Below are 9,179 nucleotides of genomic sequence, written 5' to 3'. Positions count from 1 at the left end.
TCATGTCCCAATTTACACGGGCCAGTCTTGAATTTTGATTAAAATTTACTGCTTGAAAAAATATTCACCAATTAACTCCCGCCAACAATTTATATGCGATTCGAACTTCGGCGTGGGCACTTGTAACATTTTTCACAAAGCAAGTCGTAACCACTAAGCTAAATGGTCTTTGTGATAATTGCCTACAAACTAGCTTATATATAAAAAGTGTGTATACTACTATAGTAATTACCAGTTATAAGCTACAAAAGTATGATATTGCTCTGCTCAGACTTAAATTTGAGGTATGAGTAATTTCTCGACTGTACAGGATAAGTTTATCCTGGTCTAACTCCATGACCTCAAAATAACTATAATGAAAAAGAACTGCACATAGAGAAATTTAAAATATTCTGGAGATGCAATGTTTCAGAACTGAATTAAATGTTTACACTTGAAATGTGCTGGTTCGGCACTGAAATGCTCTGCGACTCAAGTACCGGTCAGATTGCCATTCGAGATCGGCCGGCTTAGAAGATCCTAAAAGATTCAGGCTGGGTTTTCTACCAAGATACCAAAGAATTCATGCTGGGCAAGCTATGCTGATATTGGTTGTTTTGGCCTATCATTATTCATTTGAAGCAGAAGTCATCTGTCAAGGAGTTGGTTAGCTCACAGAAATAAAAATAAAATATCGAATATGGTTATGAAGAAAATTATAGTCAATTAGTTAACAATTTTACAGCGTTATAACACCAATTTTTTTAAAAAAAGTGGCACCGCTTAGGATCTTAAAGTAATGTTAGTAAGTTAAATATTTCTGTTATGTTTCACTGAAAACGAAATTACAGTCCTTTGTTTTATATTTCTTTCATATGTATAGGCGTTGTACATTTAATGTTTTTAGTGATTCTATTGCATCAGTGTCTTATTATGCGCACAAAAAGTGAGTGGAGCTTCAGCTATACAATCAATTACACAGTAATGCATATCTTCAAGTAATTTGCATATTAATGAGATTTTGGGTACAAAAAATGACAAAATATTTATTCAAACTCGACTTCCAAGATTGCCCTCAATACTTGTTACCAATTGACCAATCTTATTTATTGTCTGATTTCAATGATTTTACATGAGCTATATTGAATCACAGCATTAACAAACAGAACCTAAAGTGTATTTTTTAGAGTCGACTCAGGCTTTAATAACAACCAAACGCGTCATTAAAACTTTGGTTTAGAGCTGCTGTTGTTTTTTCTATTTCTTAAAGAGCTTAATTTTTGTTTAATCTAAATGGATTTAACCTGTTTAACCAGTTATTAAGAACTCCTATTTTGCATTACCGTTCAGAAATGATCGACGCGTTACCACCCTAAAAATCTAGACATATTTTTTTCCAATTTAACAAAAAACTATTTTGACGTACAGATTAAGATTAATTTGAGATTTGATATGCAAAAAAATCAGTAGTTTGGAAAAAAAATTAGTAGTTCTTTTTCGATCACTTTTTAAAAATGAAGTCAGAACGATATTTATAAATAAATATGTAATAAGGTTATGAATTACTTTCCAAACTGCATCCAATAAATTGATTTAAAGTTGCAAGAATATATTTCCTACATATAATTGTATGAATATAAATGTAATTTTCATTTGAATAAAAGCGGTCTTCAAAGTTGTTTTAATTAAGCTTCAAGATTGAACCTTTTTATTAAACAAAACTGGCTCCATCAAAAAGCAGTCATTGAAACTATTCCTTTTTTCTTGTTCTAACACAGTTCATAAACGGCCTTTCTCTCTAAAAAAGAGCACTCTAAATAGGGTAGAGTATTATGCCCATCGGAGAAGGCAAAAAATTTTTGCATTTTTTTGATATTTTGAACCATGCTAACAGATATTATTTTGGTTAAGGCGTAACAAATAGAATAGATAGATCAAAAAGAGGGTGAGTTGGGCGTGAATATTGAATCAAATAAAAAATTCCGTGTTTCAGGAAAGTTTCAGGAAATCTGTTTGAATTTTTCGATAAAAATTTTTTTCTAATGATTTGTAGTAAAAAAAGAAGTTTTAAACTTAAATTTTAAGTTAATTGTCTGAAACAGGCCTGTAAATTATGTGCAACAAATATTTTGAAATGGATTCAATCAAAATTCGACTTATTTTGTCTATTATTTAGGTAAAAATGAGGGCAGCATTTTTAAATTGAGCAAAAGTTGATGCACTGTTTATTGTTGGATTACTGAAAAAGGAGAAAAAGAATTTTAAATCTAGCTGAAGTTGAGAAAAGGCAGTAGAGTCGAGTGAAACCTTTTTTAATAAATTTAAAAAAAGTTGGGGAGGGTTGATCGACATAAGCCGAGGCCTCGACTAGCGTAGTAGGGCAAATTTTACTATTCACATCCCAACTTATTACTATTTAAATAGAAAATTGTTCGTAATCAAGCAATAGGCAGTTTTTGTCTAGATTCCTCATATGATAAGACACCCCCCCCCCCCCCCCCATCAAAATGTTTGAGCATGAAGGAACCGGGGGTTCTTTCAATTAAGCTTTGGGGTGACTTTAGACGACTGCATGATTTGAAAGCTATCGATCGAGTCATTTGCATAAATTTTGCATTAGCTCTAGCCATTTAAGTAATAAATTAGACAGTGTGACAACAAACTTGCCTCTAATTTGATCAAACTGTTAGCTAAGGAGGTTATAAATCAATAAAGCACGATTTTGACAGATTGTTTAGGGTGCCTTTAACACAGCAGGGGGGTGGTTATCCCAATTTACAAGGGGGTGTTAATTTTTGAATACCCTCATCATTAGCTGCATAATTAATTCAACAAAAATTGGAGCCTGTATTTCGTTTCAAGAGCCATCAATTAATTTTGTCAACTTCATTTCAATTTGCGTAAAATAATATTACGAACTATCGATCTAATTCTAAATACGTTGACAGATGGTTAGAGAGCGATTTGAACTATTTCAAAAAGCCAGTTTAATTAATTTCAGGGGACTTGAAATAATAGAACGAGACAAAATGTCGCTGAATTTAGCATTTATCAAATCGATCTGTCGATAATGAAAATGTCAAACTGCAAAAAGACTGATTTGTTCACTTTATTCACGCACGGCTGCTGTTACTCAATTACAAATTACATAACAAGGGATATAGAAGGAATACTTGGTTCGATTTTGTTATCAACTTGATAGAGTAATAAAATCTAGTGTGACTGATTATGATTTATGATAGAGATCCGGAAATTCTAAGCAGAGATAGTTTTGGGTTTTGCAAAATAATTGAAAAATTCGAAGCAACGATAGTGTAAATAAACAAGGAGGCTCGGTAATGTGCGTTCGCACATTAAGTTCCGACCCCGCTCATCTACATTTTTCACTTAATTGTCTACCAAATGAGATAAAAAATAATAACATATCAACATATCGTTCAACAAACTACTAAAAGAATAAAACAATCTACTCTAGAGGGCCTATGAGACCTGTGGCTACCATAATATGACTACCAGAAAAGACGGCAATAAAAATCAATTAGTTACAAATATTAATTACGACCAAAACTCCCTGTCCATTTTTTGAAAACCACTAATAACCAAATCAAAATGGCATCAGATAAAATTTATACTAAGAAGATTAACCGGTGATTTTTGGAACAAAATAAGGGACTTTTCCTCAATGCGTTTATTAAAACATTGCTTTTTTTAAAAAAAGAATTAAATTCGAATTACCTCAATAGCGGCTGAGACTTTTCATTATCCAGGATATGTCATACGACTACAAAAAGAACGACAAATACAGGCAAAAACGAAAAATTATGCACGAAAACGATGTCCCCCCAATCAGTTAAATATTAAGCGGATCACTAAAAACAATAAAAATGTTCGTTTGCATTTTTTGCAGGTGACAACAATGTTTGTGATACTGTGAAAAGAAAACAAAAACCTAGAAAAAAGGGGGCAAATATGCAAAAATCACGAAAATTGGTTTTATGAAAACTGGTTGTTCCAAGAAGAAAGACCATTCGAGGAAAATAAAACCGTTATGAAGAGTAAATCGTATTTCTTTAGATAAATGATGTGAATTGTATATAGAGATGCTTAGCTACAATTTAACAGAAATAAAATTGGCAGATCTCAAAAATCTATCTCTTTTTTTGTTAAAAACAAATGTTTTCAAAATTCATAGCCAACAAAAGCGTTCGACTAAAAGAATAGACAGTTTGCCTTGCAACTACTCGGAAAATTAATTGCGACTGTTATTAATGAGACTAAATCTAAAGACTAAAAAATAACATTAAATACAAGCTGAACTAATAAGTTTTAAAAACAACTTTACGAAACCAAAGTTTTGAAGCCATTAAATTTATAAGATATTAACCGCGAGAATCTAGCATCTTCATTTGCGTCTTTTTTGATCATCATAACGTCTTTTTGTGAAACGGCTATCACAAAAAGAACCACAAAAATTGAAAAGTATCAAAACTTCACAAAAGTCTTCTGAAACAAATTGTCTAAGCCCTGAAGACATCATTTAAAACGTTTAAACAACATAAAAGTTATTGTTTGATTGAACAAAACATTAAAAAGAGCTCTAAATAATGAGGCTAAATTACGAAAATGATAAAACATTGTAAAATACGAAAAAAAACGCAAACCAGAACAAAAAGGGATAAGGGCAGAAATAAAAAACTAAACCAATTTCTGCAAGAGAACGTTGTCGCAGCCCTTCAAACCATATTTTATGAAAACAAAAAATAAATTCAATTTCAAATGTTGTTAAGCTTTTTTCAGTTAGATTGTCAAATAAGGTGAAAATTTACAAAAGAAACAAAAACAACAGCAAAATGGGCAATTATGCACAAAAATCAGAAAATTTTGTTTGAAAACTCGTAGTTCCAAAAGCTCGTAGTTCCAAAAACTCGTAGTTCACAGCCCAAACCATATGTTAAGAAAACAAAAAATTTGTTCAGTTTCAAATGTTGTAAAGTTTTTTCAGTTGGATTGTCAAATAAGGTGACAAATTACAAAAGAAACAAAAACAACAGCAGAATGGGTAATTATGCACAAAAATCAGAAAATTTTGTTTGAAAACTCGTAGTACCAAAAGCAAGAGAACATTAGGTTAAAACAATCGGCCACAAATTAATTTGTATTCTACAAGGAGGAACGGTTGGCCTGTACTTAGTGAGAATAAGCAGAATGTTGACTAAAATAATATAAAAAATTGTTCAAAAAATCACAGAAATTTCCTTAAAACAAATGCATTCATTAACATAAGAGACATTAGGTAACAACCGAATCTGAATAAAAGGTTCACTTGCACCTGACAAGGAAGAATTTTAGATCTTTGAGTGGTTAAATTTAAAAATCGGACCGCCAAAAGAATAACAACTGAAGGCAAAAGACAAGAATTCAGTTAAATTTTAATAAAACTCTTCCTCAAAACCATAAAAACCCTTTGGTTCTCTGAAAACAAACTGTATCTACATTCCGCCTTACATTGAAGATCTAAATAAAGAGGCTTATTTACAAAAATGATACAACATTGTAAAATACGAAAAAAAAAACGCAAACCAGAACAAAAAGGGAAGAGGGCGAAAACAAAAAAACTCTACCAATTTCTGCAAGAGAACGTTGTCGCAGCCCTTCAAACCATATTTTATGAAAACAAAAAATAAATTCAATTTCAAATGTTGTTAAGCTTTTTTCAGTTAGATTGTCAAATAAGGTGAAAATTTACAAAAGAAACAAAAACAACAGCAAAATGGGCAATTATGCACAAAAATCAGAAAATTTTGTTTGAAAACTCGTAGTTCCAAAAGCAAGAAAACGTTATGTTAAAACAGTCGGCCACAAATTAATTTGTATTCTGCAAGGAGGAACGGTTGACCTGTACTTACTGAGAATAAGCAAAATGTTGACTAAAATAATATAAAAAATGGTTCAAAAAATCACAGAAATTTCCTTAAAACAAATACATTCAATAACATAAGAGACATTAGGTGTCAACTGAATCTATATAAAAGGTTCACTTGCACCTCATGAGGAAAAAATTTAGATCTTTGAGTGGTTAAACTTAAAAATCGGACTGCCAAAAAAGAACAACTGAAGGCAAAATACAAGAATTCAGTTAAATTTTAATAAAACTCTTCCTCAAAGCCATAAAAACCCTTTGGTTCTCTGATAACAAACTGTATCTTCATTCAGCCTTAAATTGAGGATGTAAATAACGAGGCTAATTATTGAAAATGATACAACATTGTAAAATACGATAAAAAACGCAAACCAGAACAAAAAGGGATAAGGGCAAAAATAAAAAACTATACCAATTTCTGCAAGAGAACGGTGTCGCAGCCCTTCAAACCATATAATAAAAAAAAACCAAAAAATATCTTAGTTTCAAATGTTGCAAAGCTTTTTTCAGTTAGATTGTGAAATAAGGTGACAATTTACAAAAGAATCAAAAACAACAGCAAAATGGGCAATTATGCACAAAAATCAGAAAATTTTGTTTGAAAACTCAAAGTACCAAAAGCAAGAAAACCTTACGTTATAACAGTCGGCCACAAATCAATTTTTATTCTACAAGGAGGAATGGTTGACCTATATTTACTGAGAAAAAGCAAAATGTTGACTAAAAAAATATAAAAAATGGTTCAAAAAATCACAGAAATTTCCTTAAAACAAATACACTCAATAACGTAAGAGTCAATAGGTAACAACCGAATCTATATAAAAGACTCACTTGCACCTCATAAGGAAGAAGTTTAGATCTTTGAGTGGTTAAACTTAAAAGTCGGAATGCCGAAAGAATAACAGCTGAAGGCAAAAGACAAGAATTCAGTTAAATTTTAATAAAACTCTTCCTCAAAGCCATAAAAACCCTTTGGTTCTCTGAAAACAAACTGTATCTACATTCAGCCTCAAATTGAATATCTAAATAATGAGGCTAATTTACGAAAATGATACAACATTGTAAAATACGAAAAAAAACGCAAACCAGAACAAAAAGGGATAAGGGCAAAAATAAAAAACTATACCAGTTTCTGCAAGAGAACGGTGTCACAGCCCTTCATACCATATGTTAAGAAAACAAAAGATATGTTCAGTTTGAAATGTTGTAAAGCTTTTTTCAGTTAGATTGTCAAATAAGGTGACAATTTACAAAAGAAACAAAGACAACAGCAAAATGGGCAATTATGCACAAAAATCAGAAAATTTTGTTTGAAAACTCGTAGTACCAAAAGCAAGAAAACCTTATATTAAAACAGTCGGCCACAAATTAATTTTTATTCTACAAGGAGGAACGGTTGACCTGTACTTACTGAGAATAATCAAAATGTTGACTAAAATAATATAAAAAATGGTTCAAAAAATCACAGAAATTTCCTTAAAACAAATACATTCAATAACGTAATAGTCATTAGGTAACAACCGAATCTATATAAATGGTTCACTTGCACCTCATAAGGAAGAAATTTAGATCTTTGAGTGGTTAAACTTAAAAGTCGGAATGCCGAAAGAATAACAGCTGAAGGCAAAAGACAAGAATTCAGTTAAATTTTAATAAAACTCTTCCTCAAAGCCATAAAAACCCTTTGGTTCTCTGAAAACAATTCAGCGAATCTACATTCAGCCTCAAATTGAATATCTAAATAATGAGGCTAATTTAAGAAAATGATACAACATTGTAAAATACGAAAAAAACCGCAAACCAGAACAAAAAGGGATAAGGGCAAAAATAAAAAACTATACCAGTTTCTGCAAGAGAACGGTGTCACAGCCCTTCAAACCATATGTTAAGAAAACAAAAGATATGTTCAGTTTCAAATGTTCTAAAGCTTTTTTCTGGTAGATTGTCAAATAAGGTGACAATTTACAAAAGAAACAAAGACAACAGCAAAATGGGCAATTATGCACAAAATCAGAAAATTTTGTTTGAAAACTCGTAGTACCAAAAGCAAGAAAACTTTATGTTAAAACAATCGGCCACAAATTAATTTGTATTCTACAAGGAGGAACGATTGACTTGTACTTACAGAGAATAAGCAAAATGTTGATAATATATTATGAAAAATTGTTTAAAAAAATCACAGAAATTTCCTTAAAACAAATACATTCAAAAACATAAGAGACATTAGGTAACAACCGAATCTATATTAAAGGTTCACTTAAACCTCATAAGGAAGAAATTTAGATGTTTGAGGGGTTAAACTTAAAAATCGGACTGCCAAAAAAATAACAACTGAAGGCAAAAGACAAGAATTCAGTTAAATTTTAATAAAACTCCTCCTCAAAGCCATAAGAAACCTTTGGTTCTCTGAAAACAAACTGTATCTACATTCAGCCTCAAATTGAAGATCTAAATAATGAGGCTTATTTACGAAAATGATACAACAATGTAAAATACGAAAAAAAAACGCAAACCAGAACAAAAAGTGATAAGGGCAAAAATAAAAAACTATACCAATTTCTGCAAGAGAACGGTGTCGCAGCCCTTCAAACCATATGTTATGAAAACAAAAATATATTCAGTTTCAAATGTTGTAATTGTTTTTTCAGTAAGATTGTCAAATAAGGTGACAATTTACAAAAGAAGCGAAAACAACAGCAAAATGGGCAATTATGCACAAAAATCAGAAAATTTTGTTTGAAAACTCGTAGTACCAAAAGCAAGAAAACCTTATATTAAAACAGTCGGCCACAAATTAATTTTATTCTGTAAGGAGGAACGGTTGACCTGTACTTACTGAGAATAAGCAAAATGTTGACTAAAATAATAAAAAAAATGGTTAAAAAATCACAGAGATTTCCTTAAAAGAAATACATTCAATAACATAAGAGACATTAGGTAACAACCGAATCTATGTAAAAGGTTCACTGGCACCTCATAAGGAAGAAATTGAGATCTTTGAGTGGTTAAACTTAAAAATCGGACTGCCAAAAGAATAACAACTGAAGGCAAAAGACAAGAATTCAGTTAAATTTTAAAAAAACTCCTCCTCAAAGCCATAAAAACCCTTTGGTTCTCTGAAAACAAACTGTATCTACATTCAGCCTCAAATTAAAGATCTTAAAAATGAGGCTAATTTACGAAAATGATACAACATTGTAAAATACGAAAAAAACGCAATCCAGAACAAGAAGGGATAAGGGCAAAAATAAAAACTCTACCAATTTCTGCAAAAGAACGG

This window comes from Convolutriloba macropyga, chromosome 13, assembly GCF_964194025.1.
Source record: "Convolutriloba macropyga chromosome 13, txConMacr16.3, whole genome shotgun sequence".
NCBI lineage: Eukaryota > Metazoa > Xenacoelomorpha > Acoela > Convolutidae > Convolutriloba > Convolutriloba macropyga.
Note: the sequence above shows the minus strand (reverse complement) of the source record.